The sequence below is a fragment of the Pinus tabuliformis genome, chromosome 8 (genome assembly GCF_031772625.1).
Source record: "Pinus tabuliformis cultivar Carrire ecotype Pingquan chromosome 8, CPIR1, whole genome shotgun sequence".
In the NCBI taxonomy this organism is placed as follows: Eukaryota; Viridiplantae; Streptophyta; class Pinopsida; order Pinales; family Pinaceae; genus Pinus; species Pinus tabuliformis.
Genome location: NC_142294.1, coordinates 1,721,308,632 through 1,721,326,268, shown reverse-complemented (window position 1 = coordinate 1,721,326,268; position 17,637 = coordinate 1,721,308,632). Strand labels below are relative to the sequence as shown.

At 36.8% G+C, this 17,637-nt stretch overlaps 1 pseudogene; it reads left to right on the top strand.

The window, feature by feature from the left end:
* Positions 1 to 17,637, top strand: part of LOC149242939 (amino acid permease 3-like) — a 35,811-nt pseudogene that overhangs the window by 3,208 nt on the left and 14,966 nt on the right.

The following is a 17,637-nucleotide window of genomic DNA, read 5'->3' as shown; positions in this document are numbered from 1 at the left end:
GGTCATTCAACTGGGAAAACAATGACAGAGAAGAAAACATGATACTCATGTTAATTGCTCAAATGAGTCATGTACCACTGGTGTACTGTTCACAAGAGTGCTGGAACATATGCATGTATTCAAATCTTCAAAAGGTAGAGGAATGGTTAATTTGAGTGTTGGGTTTGAAATTAGATGAACAATTTGTTTAATTGGGATATAGTGTTATAGTGCATTGGTATCCATAGTTGGCATTGGTCTTGACTTTCCACAACAATCAATATATAACCTCTCTTATACATTTGTTAGATTTATAGTTAGATACATGAGTCCATTTATAAAGATTGCATCTACCCAGTCCAAACTTCATTTAGTTCTATTTCCTTTGCAATGTTGTTTCAAACTAGATTCGATTGATCTCTACTTTGTGTAGACCACATAATACAACACCTTTATTGATCAGTGGAATCACTAGTATACAAACACAACACTATTCATAATCTCTAAATCATTGGCTTGCTCGAGATTGCTTTGAATGCTCTGTACAAAGTGTAGGCAGTCACAAACATGCATCCTTTGGACTTGTTCTACCATATGCCTCAACTCCCAACACCACTACAACCATCCCCTGTTTTATGTACAAGTCAAAAGCAACAGCCATAGGTCATGTGCCTACATCCATTGCTTGTCAGCCTATGAATCATATGTTAATCGTTTCTTGGTTTCAGTGATCATAATAAGAATGAGAAGTGTTTCTTGGTTGCAGTGATCTTACCTAATCCAAACTTCATTTAGTTCTATTTCCTTTGCAATGTTGTTTCAAACTGGATTCAATTGATCTTTACTTTCTATTATTTTCTCCTGAATTTCCTTTAGTGAGAACAAAAGGATTCTTTTGTTCACTGCCTCTTCGAGCAGACAGAGGGCTAGTTTCCATTTCACTTCTCAACCACATGCTCCTGGGCAGATCTTTCCTTTGAAAATGGAAATGGTCCATAATGCTGAGGGTCACCATGGTGGAAAGAGCTAGAGTGAATCTTCTACCTATTATTCAATAGCGAATATGTTTGTAATGATCCTAATTACAATAATAATTTTTTATCTTTATATGTGAAATATGTAACCTCTCTTGAAATAGGAAATGTCAATATATAACCTCTTTTGAAATAGGAACACATCTCTTCCACTGGATAGATATTACAGAGAGATATTATAGATCTCTTTGCTTCTTGTTGAATCCCCTCATGCTCAGTTTCTCGATGGTTATTAGTATCTTCTATTGGTAACTACTTGTGATTTATGTTAACTTCTTTTCATTATTTATTATGTTGCCTTTCATCAAGTAATTACCAAATTAAGTGATTATCTTGGTCATACTTGTTGTAGTTGGATCTTCACACCGAAATAAAAATAATTTTCAGATCATAATTCCAATTCAAATTCAATATAGTTTATAGTTTAGCTTCTACTATGAAATCAATCAACATATTGCATCCTTACAAAATTCACATTGCGATGTGGTTACAAAAATTAATTCATGCCACCCCTATGCTTGATGGCCTCCATTTCTTGCATTTCCCAAAATTGTTGAGTCTCCTTCTTGACCTAAGTATGGTGGACTACCCAAGATTGGCTGATTATCATGTGCTTGAATGTTACCATATCCTTGACTCCAATTTTCTCCTTGTAGCCATGGAGGGATTGAGTAGCACAAGTGTCCACTTGTGTTACTAACCCCAACACTGAGTGTAGGTGTCATATAAACACAATTAGGATTTAAACCTACACTGGTAGGGGTATATGAGGTGGGAAAAACCCCTAGCTAATATTAGGGGACTTGGATTCTAATAAACTCTTGGTATGATGGTGTGTGCTCTGCAATGTGGTCTAGTGTGTTGTACATCATCCTATTTGCCTCAAACTAGTTTGGACCATAGACTTCCCTACTTGTCACCCCCCCTCCTCTTTCCAACACTTATGGAACCTTTCTTGCCCCCCTCTCTTACCTTGCCAATTGTTTTTGACCTTCCTTGTCTTCCCTTGCTTTTTGTCTTTCCATCCTTTCCTTTGATTGAGCTTCTGCTGTTGCAATCCTTGCAGCTATCTTGTCCTTGGCCAACTCCTTTTTTTTTATGTTCAGAATTAAACAATAAATTCATATAATCTTCAATTGTGAGCAACTGTGAACTCCTCCCCAAATGAAGACAATTTGCAGTTGAGTGCCTTGATGAGGCCTTCACTCTCTATATTGGTAGCTTTAGGAATGCACCAAGTATTCTCTTATTTGTTGTCCCATGCTCCCTAGGATCTGACACTTGGCTTTCAACCTCTGGTACAATTGATTGGACCCTATTTTTGGATTCTTCAGGTAATTCATGTTGAATAGGCGCCTCTTCGAGTGAACCATTTCCACAAAATTATGAACAAGTTCGGTGTTCAACTCTGATGGTTGTGAAGGCATGTCCATGCTTTCCTCATTGGTGGTAGACACATTATGTGTGTTGATATTGATCATGGCCTCTACCAACCATGATGGTGGGCTTACCTGGGTTGGCATGCTCAATTGCTTATTGTTTAATAATGTTGCATTATCATTTGAAATCAAGTTTGCATTTTCATTCGCTTCACCAACTGCCTCATATGGAATATCATCTCCTTACACCATTCAACCACCTCGGCCTCCTCCTCTTCATTCATAACTGTAACAGGCCCTCTACGCTTTGTATTAGTCAACCCATTTATTCAATAATGTATGTTATAGGCAGCAATACCATGTTTTTTTTATAGAGGAACAGATTGAATGTCCCTTAAACTCAATGTCATCAATTGCAGTTAGCATGTCTTACTTTGTCCAGCCTTTGATGGCACTGATTTTCTTTGTTGAACTTGCACCTTGCTCTATGGTTGAAGGTGACTCTTTGCACCTTGCACCACAGTGTCCTTTTCAACGACATTACTGGGCGCATTGGGATCATTCACATCACCCCCCCTATCCTCATCTGATGAATTGGACTGCAATTGGGCCCTCCTCGCCCCTCTCCTCCTCCTTTTCCTTGTATGATCTGCAATAGAAACTCTTGCCATGGCTGCAAAAACTTGCAAAGTTACCACCAAATTCTGATTTTAAAAAATTGTATTAGAAAACAAGGAAATTCATTGGCCTTTGCAATCAATCAGCAACAACAATAAATGCTTTATCTATATATTGTAATTGAATACATTTCGGATCTGAAAATCATTATTGGAAGGGTTTAAACTTCTTTATTTGATTCTTAGATGATTTTTATGAGTTATCAGGGAGAGTTATTCCTTTTTAATTTTGTAACAAGTTTAGCATAACACAATTTCTTCAACCCAACTATTTTTTTGTGTCCTCAAATGATTGTTCTTGGCATTCATTTTATTCCTAGTTCGTAAAAATATGGGTTATCAGGAAGAGTTGTTCCTTTTTCATTTTATAGCATCTTTGACATAACACAGTTTCTTCAACCCAACTAGATTTCTATGTCCTCAAATCATTGTTATTGTCATTCATTTTATTCCTAGTTGGTAAAAATATGAGTTATCAGGAAGAGATATTCCTTTTTCTTTTCTGTGACAACTTTGACGTAATGTAGTTTCTTCAACCCAACTAACTTCTTTTGTCCTCAAATCATTATTTTTGGCAATCATTTTGTTCTTGCCATTAATTTTATTCCTAGTAAGGGTTAGCATGTTTTTATGTAAGGGTTCTTAGTTGTAGTCTCTTTATGTAGTTATTCCCTTTAGAATTCAAAAACTCTAAGGTGGAGGCGTTCGTGTACTGGTGTCTATCCCTTGTATACTTATTCCCTTTCAAATTCTTAGTTCCAGTTCTTTTTTTTCTTGCAAGTCAAAACCTAAGTCAAATACAGGTAAGAGGTTTCTTTCATTCTTGTTCTTTTTCCTACTCTATCCTAATTATTATAACTAAACTATCACAGCTATTACAGTTTGGGTTTTCCACACCTAATGGTGCTCTATATTCCTTCAATGTTGCCCCCATTGTGGTGTAATTCAACCTCAAATAATATTTGGTTTGGTTCTATTATGCCTTATCTCTGGTTCTTAGAATCTATTGGCTCAATAGTTGTTACATGTGTTGGGATGTTCGGTTTGCTTGATACTTATTTTGATTTTAGATTCACCTCAGACACATATCTTTTAATTTTTGTCATTCTTCACTCATTGTTATACCGTTGGAGGCATTTGATCAGAACAAACATTAATATAAGTAACAAATTATCCTTGTTGTTCACTGCTTAGGGGCAACAACTCACACTCAGTTTTCTTTGTGCCAATCAACTTTGATTCTTTACATATTTATGGGTTTGTTGGCAGCATAAAACACCTAGGGGACCCCCTTGAGACTAGAAAATTACCAATCCAAACAGAGAGCGTAGTCATGGTAAGGCTAGATGGACTGTAATTATTAGGTAGGTCCATTGATGTAGATTTGCATGATAGCACTCTAAAACCTTCACTTTAAGTTTATGCAGGAATTTGAGAGACCTTAACGGAGATAATATAGCATGTTCTCATAGCTATTATAGTTTGGGTTTTCCACACCTAATGGTGCACTATATGCCTTCAATGTTGCCCCCAATGTGGTGTAATTCAACCTCAAATAATATTTTGTTTGGTTCTATTATGCCTTATCTCTGGTTCTTAGAATCTATTGGCTCAATAGTTGTTAGATGTGTTGCAGTGTTTGGTTTGCTTCATACTTATTTTGATTTCAGATTCACCTATGGCACATATATTTTTGGTTTTTTCATTCTTCACTCATTGTTATACTGTTGGATGCATCTAATCTCAACGATCATTAATAGGTAAAAAATTATCCTTGTTGTTGACTGCTTAGGGGCAACAACTCGCACTGGGTTTTCAATGTGCCAATCAACTTTGGTTCTTTACAAATATATGGGCTTGTTGGTAGCATAAAACACCTAGGGGACCCCCTTGATACTAGAGAATTACCAGTCCAAATAGAGAAGTGTAGTCGTGGTAAGGCTAGATGGACTATAATTATTACGCAGGTCCACTGATGCAGATTTGCATGATAGCAATTTGAAACATTCAATTTAAGTTTATGCAGGAATTTGACAGACCTTAACGGAGATAATATAGCAACATCTCACAGCTATTACAATTTGGGTTTTCTACACCTAATGGTGCACTATATGCCTTCAATGTTGCCCCCACTATGGTGTAATTCAACCTCAAATAATATTTGGTTTGGTTCTATTATACCTTATCTCTGGTTCTTAGAATCTATTAGCTCAATAGTCATTATATGTGTTGCAATGTTTAGTTTTCTTGATACTTATTTTTATTTCAGATTCACCTCTAGCACGGATCTTTTTAGTTTTATCATTCTTCACTCATTGTTGTACTGTTGGAGGCATCTGATATCAATGATCCTTAATAGGTAAAAACTTATCCTTGTTGTTGACTGCTTAGGGGAAACAACTCACACTGGGTTTTCTGTGTGCCAATCAACTTTGGTTATTTACAAATTTATGGGTTTGTTGGCAGCATACAACACCTACGGGACCCCCTTGAGACTGGAGAATTACCAATCCAAACAGAGAGGCATAGTCGTGGTAAGGCTAGATGGACTATAATTATTAGGCAGGTCCATTGATGCAAATTTGCATGATATCACTCTGAAACCTTCACTTTAAGTTTATGCAGGACTTTGACAGACCTTAATGGAGATAATATATCATGTTCTTATAGCTATTGCAGTTTGGGTTTTCCACACCTAATGGTGCACTATATGCCTTCAATGTTGCCCCCTTATATGCAAAAGCTCAGCATGGTCCTTAAATCAATTGAACGGAAGTGTGATCTATCAGTTTCAGGTCCAAAATATCCAAATTATCCAATTTCAATTATTCTCTAATTGGAATAGCTAGTCCTCTAATTCCTTTTAGTTTTGCTCCTATGATCTTGTAGTTATGTCGCTTTAATTTGATATTCTAATAATTAAAAGAGAACTTCTAAACCGGTGGGTCTATTATTCATTTAGGAATGCTTCTCTAACCAGACAATGAATCTACCTGACATCAGAATTTGCTCTTTGAAAGGATATTCTTTTCTATTATAGTAGTATGATATTGAATTGCACGGGTCAGATTTGAGGTTATAGTGGAAATTAAATTGGTTTCTAAATCAATGGGTATGTTATTCATATACAAATTCTTCTCGATCTTCTGATCTATTTAACAAGTGATATTCGCTGTAATGGCTTTAATTTACACTTGTTTCTCAACAAAAATACCATTATTCATTATTCAAAAAAAACATACATGTATGTCTCCAACAACTAATGAATAGAATTAATGTAATGCTGTGCACACACTCTGTTTGTATGTCTCTAGCATCTGATGAATAGAATGAATGCAACTATGTACACACGCTCCGTTTATATGTTTCAAACAACTTCTGAATAGAATGAATGTAACAATGTCTGAACACTTTGATTGTATGTCTCCAATAGCTGATGAGTAGAATGAATGTTTGAAATGAAAATGAGTAAGAGTTGATGTTTTATAGTTTTTCATATAGAATTTAATTGGTAGGGAAGATTGGCATGGATTTCCATCTCCCAAATTCAAATGTGTGGCCTGGATTGATTTGTATATGATCAAATGGTTGATAATATTTGATGGTTGATCCTTGTGCTTTCCTTTTTTTAATTCTTGAATTGAAAACATTGGTGTTTTTAATACTTGAATTTAAAGGGTTGGTGTCATTTATTGCATCCTTTGAACTAATTCCTGAATTGAATGTTTTCATTTATTGTCTTCAATAGGTTGAATGGTTAAACACACATGTACATATGGCTGACACACATTTCACCTATTCTTGTGTAGGTATTACTAAGCAATGGGATGTGTTTCTCCAGTGGAAATCAATAGGTGATTGTTTGATGGGATAGGTGTACTCCTGAATAGAATTCAATGGAATGTTTTATAGTGAATTTTGACTTATTTCGTAATTCAAGGCTAGAGATACTTGGGACATTATGTCTTGTCAACCTGTGATGTTAAGGTTTGGTATTTGACACTTGTTGGCCCAATCAATATGTGGGCCCATTTTGGACTAAATTATATAACTTAATATAAACTATTTATGTGCATATTTTTGATGATTTATGATTTTTTTTTATGGATGTGTGGGACCAGTACTATAACTAGTATTGGTCCCTGCACAACAATAGAAGGCTCTCCCCTATACTATTTTACCAGTGAATTTTAGATATTAGTATAGTAGACTTAATTTCCTGTCTTCCGCCCCAGGTGAAAGAAAAGCATGGTTTTACGCGTTAATTCAATATGTGGTATTTTATGGAGCCGTGTTGCTTTCACAGTTGGTGTTGCAATCAACGTCAAGCATCACAAGAATTTCCATGATATTGAGTTCCAGGTTAGTGCTACATTCAATTGAGTTGGCAGGCTTTAAGTGAGTAATACTGTAATTTTGCTAAAAACAATTTTTGTTTTCCTTTCTTACATGGTGGGAAAACCTACCATAACTCAGTTTTCAAACCAACAACTAGGACAATCATCACTACTTGCTTTTCCGTGAATAAGTCTCATAATCATTATTAACTCATCACCATTATTAAGGAAAGCCATGCCACCTGGAATAAACCGTTGGTGGTCCTTAAGGGGCATGTTATCACTCGTGCTAGATGCCTTTGGGTTTTTGGCGGTTAACCTATCTTCTTGTATCAGAAAAACTCTTAGACAAGCAAAAGAAATTTTAAGACATACTCCAGGCAAGATCTTACCTTCCTATCCTCTACCAAATTTTAAATAATTAATATTTTATTAAGAAAGTCTTCTTTTTCAATTTCATTCCTATACCAAGCCTCATCTTAAATTGAAAAATGCAATAAGATAATATATTTTTATACATGCACCTTATTTTAATTACATATACTATAAATTTGAAAAAATTCTTATTCTTGTAATAATAACATCTCATTTTTACAAATAGGACCATGCACAATTAGCATGTATGTTCTCTGTATTTTATTGAATTATTGGTATGTTCTCAATATTTTAATTTTATGTTAATGTTTACAAGTACAATTCCATTATCATATTGAAAGAAATAATATCTCAATATGAAAATTCATAGACATCGCAGAGCAATCAGGCAATCAAATTGTTACCACAAACGAGGACATGAGTCTCTATGCCATTTCCCTGAGCACACTTATATGATCCTTTATGGAGTTATACATATTATCTTGTCTCAAATACAGATCTTTCATAAATTATGGGCCCTTTCAATAGTGGAAGCAACAATGTCCTCCACATATGCAACATTATGATTTTCTCTCACCGTTGCCAAAATAATCGGTACTATTTCGTCCTACTTTCTGCCATTATTTTCATTCATTGATGGGCTATGGAGTTTCAATACCTAATATGACTCACCATGTGAAATAAAATACCATATTATTCCATTCAACATTGGGGAAAATTGTAGAAAACGGAAAGATTCATGGAACACTTGGTGGAATCACCACAACTACCTCTTTTACTATTGCATAAGCACAGGTAGTTTGGCTGATTTTACAAGCACTTGGAAAAATTACATTAGCATTTACATATACACCACTTGTCCTTGAAATTCAAGTATTGATCAAATTCTACTATTCCTTTGTATATGTGAATCCTTTGAAAGGTAAAAAGCTGCATGGTAGCTCTTTTTCTACCTCTAATAAATAACTGTACAGAATACTTTGAAGTCCCCTCCCCCAGAAAACAGAACTTTGAGAAAGAAAATCGGTTGTCTATGATGATAGTAACTACCTTCTTTATGGTATGTGGTTTCCTAGGCTATGAAACCTTTGGAGAAAATGCACCTGGAAACCTATTGGCAGAGTTTGGGTTCTATCCGCCATACTGGATGATTTCCTTTGTTAATGCATGTGTTGTAGTTAACACGGCGGGAGCATACCAAGTAAGTTAGTATTTCAGCTTTTGTTTCTTCACCTCTCCTTTAATGTGTTAGGTCACATTTTGATTTTTCTGTGAGGGTTGGTTTGCGACAACATGTAAGGTTCATAATACATAATCTTTATATCAATGGGGTAGCCACAGGGGAGTGGATTCTCCTACTAACATTTGGTTAATTGTTATAACTTTTGATTAATTGGTTGGGTGGGGAGTATGCTTACTTGCTCAATCTTCCCATACTCTATTTCTATTTCTACTTTCCTTGTTTCTCATAAGATTGCCATGAAATTTTGTAGGATTTTTGTCAACCAATTTTCACTTTCATTGAAGGTTAGATTTCTCATAAATGACTAAGAAATAAATTAATCAATAAGGGGATTTAAATATGCGTTCCCATATGTGGGTTCTGTAGAGTCAATATCTTAAGGTTGTGTCAGAGAATTGTTGAGAATGGAATCCCCCCACAACATGTTTTGGGTCTCAAAGCCCAAGTTTTGGTCAAATATGTTGTAAGACTCCGCAAATTGCGGGCGCGGAGTGCGAAAGGTGTAGAGCCTCTACTTTGCACTTGATTATCCATCATTTCCTACAATTTTCCCTCATTCATCTCTCTCTTTTGCCTCATTTTCCTTGCAAACCAACCCAGATCATTACATTATATGACTTTAAGCATGATTAAGGATCTTTGCTAATGTGTGACTGTTTTGTTTAGATTTTGACATATTTACAGGAATTCCGCAGCCATCTGATGATTCCGCAGCCATCTGATGATTCCGCAGCCTTTTTGTTAATCTTAAGGTTCCACGTGTCATTTTGCCAAACGAGCCACATGGGCACTTAGGAATCAAGGTGCTCGAGGTTCCTGTGCTATTGGTTCAGCCAGCCACGTCATCTATACCTCTGGTCAACGAGGGTCAAGTTACGGTCAACAAAGGCAGCTTAACGGTGATACGTAAGCTGTTGGGTCACGTCAGTTCAAACGGTGATTTGTCCGTGTTACGCAGGTTGTGGGGGACATAATCCAACTTTGGATTCAATGCCCATAACGACCAAAACCTCCAGCTCATCCACGAGGCTTATGACGTATTATTGAACCTTAATTACGCATGACAGTTAGTTTACTTTTCAAGTTTTCGCTGTACGCATTAGGCCATCTTTCAGATGCCTATAAAAACTAGCGTTTGCATACGCTTAATGTTACTTTTTAGTTGCTGTGTTTTATGAACTTGTTATCATTTTAGTGCATTTCCAAACTCTGTTTTAATAGTGCTGTTCTAGCACTCTTGACTGTAATTTTCTGCACATGGAGTAATAGAAGCAGTGCTGTTCTGAAGTTTTCAATTCCTTGAGTCTTCTTTGGGTATTATGAATGGAGGGCCCCTGTTCATGACTGCCCTTGTATAGTATTTCATGTTTATATTCTTGCTATTTCTTTATTTTCCATTCAACATTTCCTTTTCTTGAAACATGTACAGTTTAATTCACTTTCATTGATTTGCAGCATTCATTTTGACTGATCAGTATTGTTCTTTTGCAGGTTTTTAACCCGGGATTGTTTTTGTGTTTATGTATTTGCTTTATATCTATTGGTAGTTTCAGTTGACAGATTCAAAGTTGCTGCATTTACTTTATTTTCATAGCTGTTTTTTAGTTTAATTTCTCAAAGTTGTCTGCTAACATATGAATGGTCTCTTTATCACAAATTGCTTATCTTTTAGAGATCAGAATACTAATAACTTACAGCTGGCTTTGAGTACTTTTTAGACTAATCTTTAACTACTTTCTAATCGTACTTTACATAGTACCATATGATAGAAGCAGAGAGTTAGAAAGAGCAAAACATTATAACTAGTCTTTAAAGTAGATTTTTCTCATTTTTGATCACTTTTCTAACTCATCTTTAGCTACTTCCTAATCGTGTTTTACACAGTACTATGTGTTAGAAGTAGGGAGTTAGGAAGAGATAAACATTATCATTGGTTTTTAAAGTGATTTTCTTACCTTTTATTTGCAGCAGCATGAATGGTGTCTAATGCCATTAGAAAGTGGTTCTTTGCTTTCAAGTCATTTCAAGTTATTTATTTCTTTCAAGCTTTTCCTTTTCAGCAAGTAGTTAGAAACCACTAATCACACACTCTCACTCATCTAGAATTCACCTTACACACACTATCACTCATCTGTTTATAAATCACCACTCCATCTTAGGAAGATAAATTAACCACAAACAACACCCCCAAACGACAAAAAGCTCTAAGAGGTTGCTTAAGTACATATAGTACACCTTCACTTCATCAGCTTACGAGCCCCGGGTTGACAATTAATGACATCAATTTAGGAACACTAAATTGACTAAACATTTTGGCGCCGTTGCCGGGGAAGTGAAATTAAGTAGCCATATTCTTAGAAAAAAAAAACATAAAATTTCAAGGAAAGAAGTTGATAACCTATCAAAGTATGCTCTCCTCTTGCACTGCAAGGTGATCTGGAGGATCAGAAAAGAGAAAGTTATTGATTTAGTAGTTTCTTGAGTATGCTCTCTTCTTTCACCTAGAGTGAACTGGAAGATCAGAAAAAGAACTATTAACTTGAATTGAAGAAAAATAATAAAAAATGGCATGCATAGAGCTAGAGATTCTAGAGGAAGGTTTTTAGCTAGAGCTCGAAGTTCAATTTTTACAAGTCCATCTGCTTCAAGGGATAGACAAGAGACACCCCCCTTATCTCCAACCGAAACTTCTAGTCCTAGAATTCCTGGAATTCAAGAGCCAAGAGTTGACTCTCCTACACCTTCTATTGAATTTGAACCAGGAAGAGACTCTTCTCTTTCTCCTACAGAAAGACCAATTGTAATTGAGGAAGTGGAATCATCTGAAGAAGAAGGAGAAATCTCTTCTCATTCACCTTTTGTAGAGGAACCAGAAGATTTTGAAATCCCTAGGAGAATCATCATGGCAGAGGAAGAAGGAGGTGGTAGGGGTAGAGGTAGAGGTAGAGGAGGAGGAGGAAACAACAATAACAATAATGGAGGAAGAGGTCCCCTTGGAGGAGGAAATAGAGATGGGGATAATTCATTTGGGTTTCCCATTGTTAATGAGGATTCCCGAGCCACCATGAAAAACATATCACCATCTGTCCTCCCTAACTTCCATGGGTTAAGGACTGAGGACCCTGAAACATTCTTATTTGAGTTTGAAGTGGTGTGTCGAACTTATGACTACCTGGATGACTCCCAGAAACTCAAATTGTTCCCTTCAACACTGAAGGATCAAGCCTTGAAATGGTTCATGGGGTTACTCACTCAATCCATTAGGACTTGGGATGAAACGAAACAGACATTTTTGGATAGGTATTTGGACTATTGTATGCCTACTAATCACAAGGACGAGGTTTTTAAAATGATACAAAAAGAAGATGAGAGCTTAGAAGATTTACTTGAAAGATTTCAATATAACTTGAAAAGAGCAAAAATGAGTACCTTGGATGAAGAGACCTTAAAAGCCCTCTTATTAAAAGCCATTAGGGATGAATGGATAGACATCTTAAACATGATGGGGAAAGGGGATATTTCTCAACTTTCACTCAATGATATAGCAGAACGCTGTATCCATCTCTCAAGGGGCAAATCAAAAACTCAAAAAGGGCCTAGAGATCCTTCTCTCCTTAGGGCAAATAAATCTGCAACAGGATCAGTGAGTAGGGCTGAAATCGGCATTATGCTTGATGAATTTAAAACTGACATCTTAGGGAGTCTTAGTGAACAACTTGATACCCTTAAGATTCACAATAAACAAAAAGCAGAAGCTGAGGCTTTGGCTATCTTTTGCCCGAAGTGTAGAAAGAAACATGCTTTAAGGGAATGTCCCTTAGATGCACACGTTGTAGAAACATGTGTAATTTGCTCAGAAACTCATGATACCAAGGATTGTCCTTCAATTCCTGGCCTCAAAGCAGTATTTCAAGAGGATCCAGATACACTTGAATCTCTCTGTTTTATTGCAAGGAGACCTTGGCAAGGACAACAGAATCAAGGGTTTAACAACTCTATGAATTCTCAATCCCAACCAAATTGGAATCCTTGGCAACAACCTTGGCCTCAACCTCAAAATGCTTTTCAAGCATGGATGCAAAGCATGCAAAATCCTTATGGGAGATTTGCTCAATTCTATCAATATCCTCCATCATTTCAGAATCAGCAAGCCCCACAACTTCCAAATCAAGGTCAACAACTATCATTGCCATACCCTCAACAACAACAACCTCCTCCACAAAATCAAAATTCTCAACTATCACTTCAATCCCAGCAGAAATCAAATCAAATTCCCTCTCAGCCATTACCAAATCCAAATAATAGGAACCCTCAAAATGCTTACATGATAGAAGGTCAACCATTCCCTACCTATATGGTTGTTCCTCTCAACGAAGTACAACTCAGATCAGGTAGAATCTTAGATCAACCTTCTACAAGTGTTCAACAACCAAGCATTTCTGAGGAAGAACCTCTCAAAGTCAATAAAGGTTCTGAAGTATCACTTCAAAACCAAAATATCCAAAAAGAAAAAGAAAAAGAATCAACCTCTACAACTCACATAGTTGAGCAACCTACACCTTTAGCTACACCTCCTTTTCCTGAAAGATTGCAAATTGACAAAGGGGTGGAAAAGCAGATATGGGTGCCTGACTATAGTTTCCTAGATGAATTGAAGAATGTCTGTATCAAGATTCCCTTGTTACAAGCCATTAAGGAAATTCCCATTCTAGCGAAGATAATAAAGGAGTTGAGTTTGAAGAAAACAAGAAAAATAACCAGAGATACTAAAAGGATACATCTAGTTGGAAAAATTGCAGACATAATAATGGGTAAGATTACCATGCAAAAATATGTGGATCGCGGTAGCCCTATTGTCAAAACTCATATTAATGGGGTTGAAATCCCAAATACTTTGATTGACTTAGGAGCCGCGATCAACATCATGAGTAGACAAACCATGGATAAGTTAAAGCTTCCTAACCTTCTCTTTACACCTACTTTACTGCAACTTGCAGATAGATCAATCATTAAACCTGATGGTGTATTGGAAGATATTCCAGTCTCTCTAGATTCTTGGGAATATCCAGTTGATTTTATGATTTTAACTCCCAAGAACAATCTAGGAGGACATCCTCTTATTTTTACCTTGGCTGGCCACAGCTGATGCTTTCATAAGTTGTAGGTCTGGAGACATGTATATATCCGATGGTAATTCCACCAAGAAATTTAACTTGTATCCTCCAGCAAAGGCAATAACAGAAATAAGAGAAGATGAGTGGGTTGATGATGAGGATACTATTCAACCTGTTCTAACCATCTCTGAAATCAGTGAGGATAGTCAAATTCTAAATACATTAGAAAATTTTGAAATTCCTTTAGAATATGACTCTACACAGTTTCAGTTAGATGCAGACATTGAATATCTCTCCTCTAGACAGATGTCTCTCTTCTCAATGGAAGAGTTTGGTAGTTCTACAGTTGAAATCCTTCCAGGAAAAACATTGAACATTAACAAAAACTTGGGAAGACCACAACAAGAAGAATTAACTAAACTGTTGCAAAAACATTCCACTGCCTTTGCATGGGAATACACTGACATGAAAGGAATCGATCCTAAGACTTGTATTCATCACATCTATATTGAAGAAAATAGCAGACCTATTAGGCAACCACAAAGAAGGATGAATCCAAACCTTAGGGAAATCGTGAAAGAAGAACTCCAGAAATTGCTCAAGGTAAACTTCATTTACCCCATTTCAGATAGCCAATGGGTTTCTCCCTTGGTTATAGTGCCCAAAAAGAATGGTAAGTGGAGAGTTTGCATTGATTATCGAGAATTGAACAAGGCAACCTTAAAGGATCATTTCCCTCTACCTTTTATTGATCAGGTACTAGACACTTTAGCAGGTAAAAAGTATTTCTCATTCTTGGATGGTTTTAGTGGGTATAATCAAATTTAGGTAGCACCTGAAGATCAAGACAAAACCACATTCACTTGTCCTTGGGGAACTTTTGCCTACCGAGTACTCCCTTTTGGATTGTACAATGCACCCGCTACATTTCAAAGGGCTGTACTAGGAATCTTTTTAGATCTGATTCATGATTGTGTAGAGGTATACATGGACGATTTCACAGTTTATGGCAATACATTTGAAGAAGCTTTGGAAAATTTGGAAAAAGTACTTGTTATAGACATTTTTGTGCCTCGCGTCAAGGAGCAGGGAATGTCGATAATTACAGGGATCCTCAGTCCCTAAACATGTTGTTCTTACCCCTAAAAGAACAAGGTCATCAATCAACAACACTCCCAATCAGTTCTCCACCTGAAAACACTTCAGAACAGGCTTATTTTGGATCATGTCAGCTGCTTAACTGAGCTTCTGCGCTGTATTGCAACTGTCCCACTCTGTACCTGCGCTGGAAGTCAAAAACAATGAAGACTACCTGCGCTGGGCGAGATTGGCCAAGTGGCACAGTCATCCTGCAAGGTGTCAATTGCCCAGGAAGCTTCCAAACTGACACTTGGTTCATGGAATTCGCCCAGTGATGAGTAAGAGGTTCTTAATCACCATGTGTAAGCAAGGATCTCCAAGTGGACACAAGAACTGAAGATTAACTGAAGAGGGAGAGGACACTAGTCAGCTCTATGCCAGCCTCAAGCTGACTCATCCTTTCTTCTTCTCTCCTATATATAGAGCTCTTCTATGAGGTCTAAGGAGGCTGGAATTTTGTATAAGCAAGGAGGTGCTGTTGGTATACTGCCAGGATTATTGGGTGATTGTTTTACTAGAGGTGAAGAAGAGAGTTCTTGCTGCCGAGGAGGTGCTGCTGGATTGGAGCCAACATCATTGGTTGTAACTTCCTCTGGAACCCTGTTACTTTCTATCAATAAAGTTTGCATGTTCTTCTATATACTTGTTTTACATAGATGCTTTTGTGTTTACATGTATATTTGATGCAACCTAATCCATGCTTCAATTATGATTGCTTGTATCTCGTAGTTTGCTCCCTTTTGTTGTGCAGATTCTGTGTGTAGCTGGATCGGTTTGGAGAGCAAAGAGCTGGGAACCGGATACAAAGAGAGAAGGACAAGGATCGACTAAGCGCAAGACACCAGGTTGGTTGACCCTCTTTCTATTCTCTCTGTGCTTTCATAAAGTGGAACATGAAAACTTTATCATTCAGTTGTTGCTAAAGACTGTCACCTTTAGAAAGGGTTAGTGTCATCCGCATCGGATACTTTTCCCCACAACAGTACTGGTAAGATGTAAGGAAACAAATCTTTCTTTAAGTCATGAAAAGTGTTTTATGATGTTTACTGAAGGGATTGTTTTAGGACATCATATTTCAGGAGATGGGATTAAGGTTGATAGATCCAAAGTTGAAGTCATCTCTAAGTTACCTGTTCCAAATTGCCAGAAGGATGTTAGGAGTTTTCTTGGGTTTACTGGGTATTACAGAAGATTTATTGAAAACTTCACTAAGATAGCATCCCCTCTTTTCAAATTGCTTACCAAGGACTGTGAGTTCAAATGGGATCCTGAGTGTCAATCTGCCTTTGAAGCTTTAAAGACTAGAATATCTGAAGCACCCATCTTAAGGGGGCCAAATTGGAAACTCCCTTTCCACATTTCTACTGATGCTTCAGATACAGCTCTAGGAGCTATTTTGGGAAAAAAGGATTTGATCCCTTATGCCATTTATTACACAAGTAAGAATTTGACTCCCACTGAGTTAAATTATACTGTTACAGAAAAAGAGTTCTTAGCTGTGGTACATGCAATCAACAAGTTTAGACACTACATAACCGGCTATGAAACCTTTGTCCATACTGATCACTCTGCCATAGGATATTTAATGAACAAACCTGTCACTAATGGTAGAGTTACAAGATGGCTTTTACTTTTACAAGAATTCAACATTACTGTGTTAGATAGACCTGGAAAACAAAACATAGTAGCTGATTTCTTGTCTAGAATCCAAAACACTAATGAAGATTCTCCAGTAGAAGATAAGTTTCCAGATGAATACTTGTTTGCAGTGACTACCAAGACTCCTTGGTATGCAGATATGGCTAATTATCTAGTTACAGGGAAGCTTCCTCTACACTTATTTCCTAATGAGAAAAGGAAAATCATTCAGGAGAGTGCACATTATTCTTGGATTTCTAATGAATTGTTCAAAACAGGGCCAGATTGTATAATCAGAAGGTGTGTTCGGGAAGATGAAATGCCTGACATCCTTAATGCATGTCATGATGAACCATGCGGCGGGCACTTTGCTGACAAGAGGATAGCCTATAAAATCCTTTCTCTAGGATATTATTGGCCTTCTCTCTTTAAAGATGCAAAGAAGTATGTTAGAAGGTGTGACAGCTGCCAAAGAGTTGGGAAACCAACTCCTTCAAATGAAATGCCTCTACAGCCTCAGGTATGCATCGAACCCTTTGCGAAATGGGCTCTAGATTTTGTTGGACCAATTAATCCACCATCAAAGCAAAAGAAGTATATACTGGTTTGTACTGATTATGTTACTAAGTGGGTAGAAGCAAAAGCATTGCCTTCTGCCACTGAAAGTTCAGTTGTTCAATTTCTTTTTGAGGATATTTTCACTCGTTTTGGTGTCCCAAGG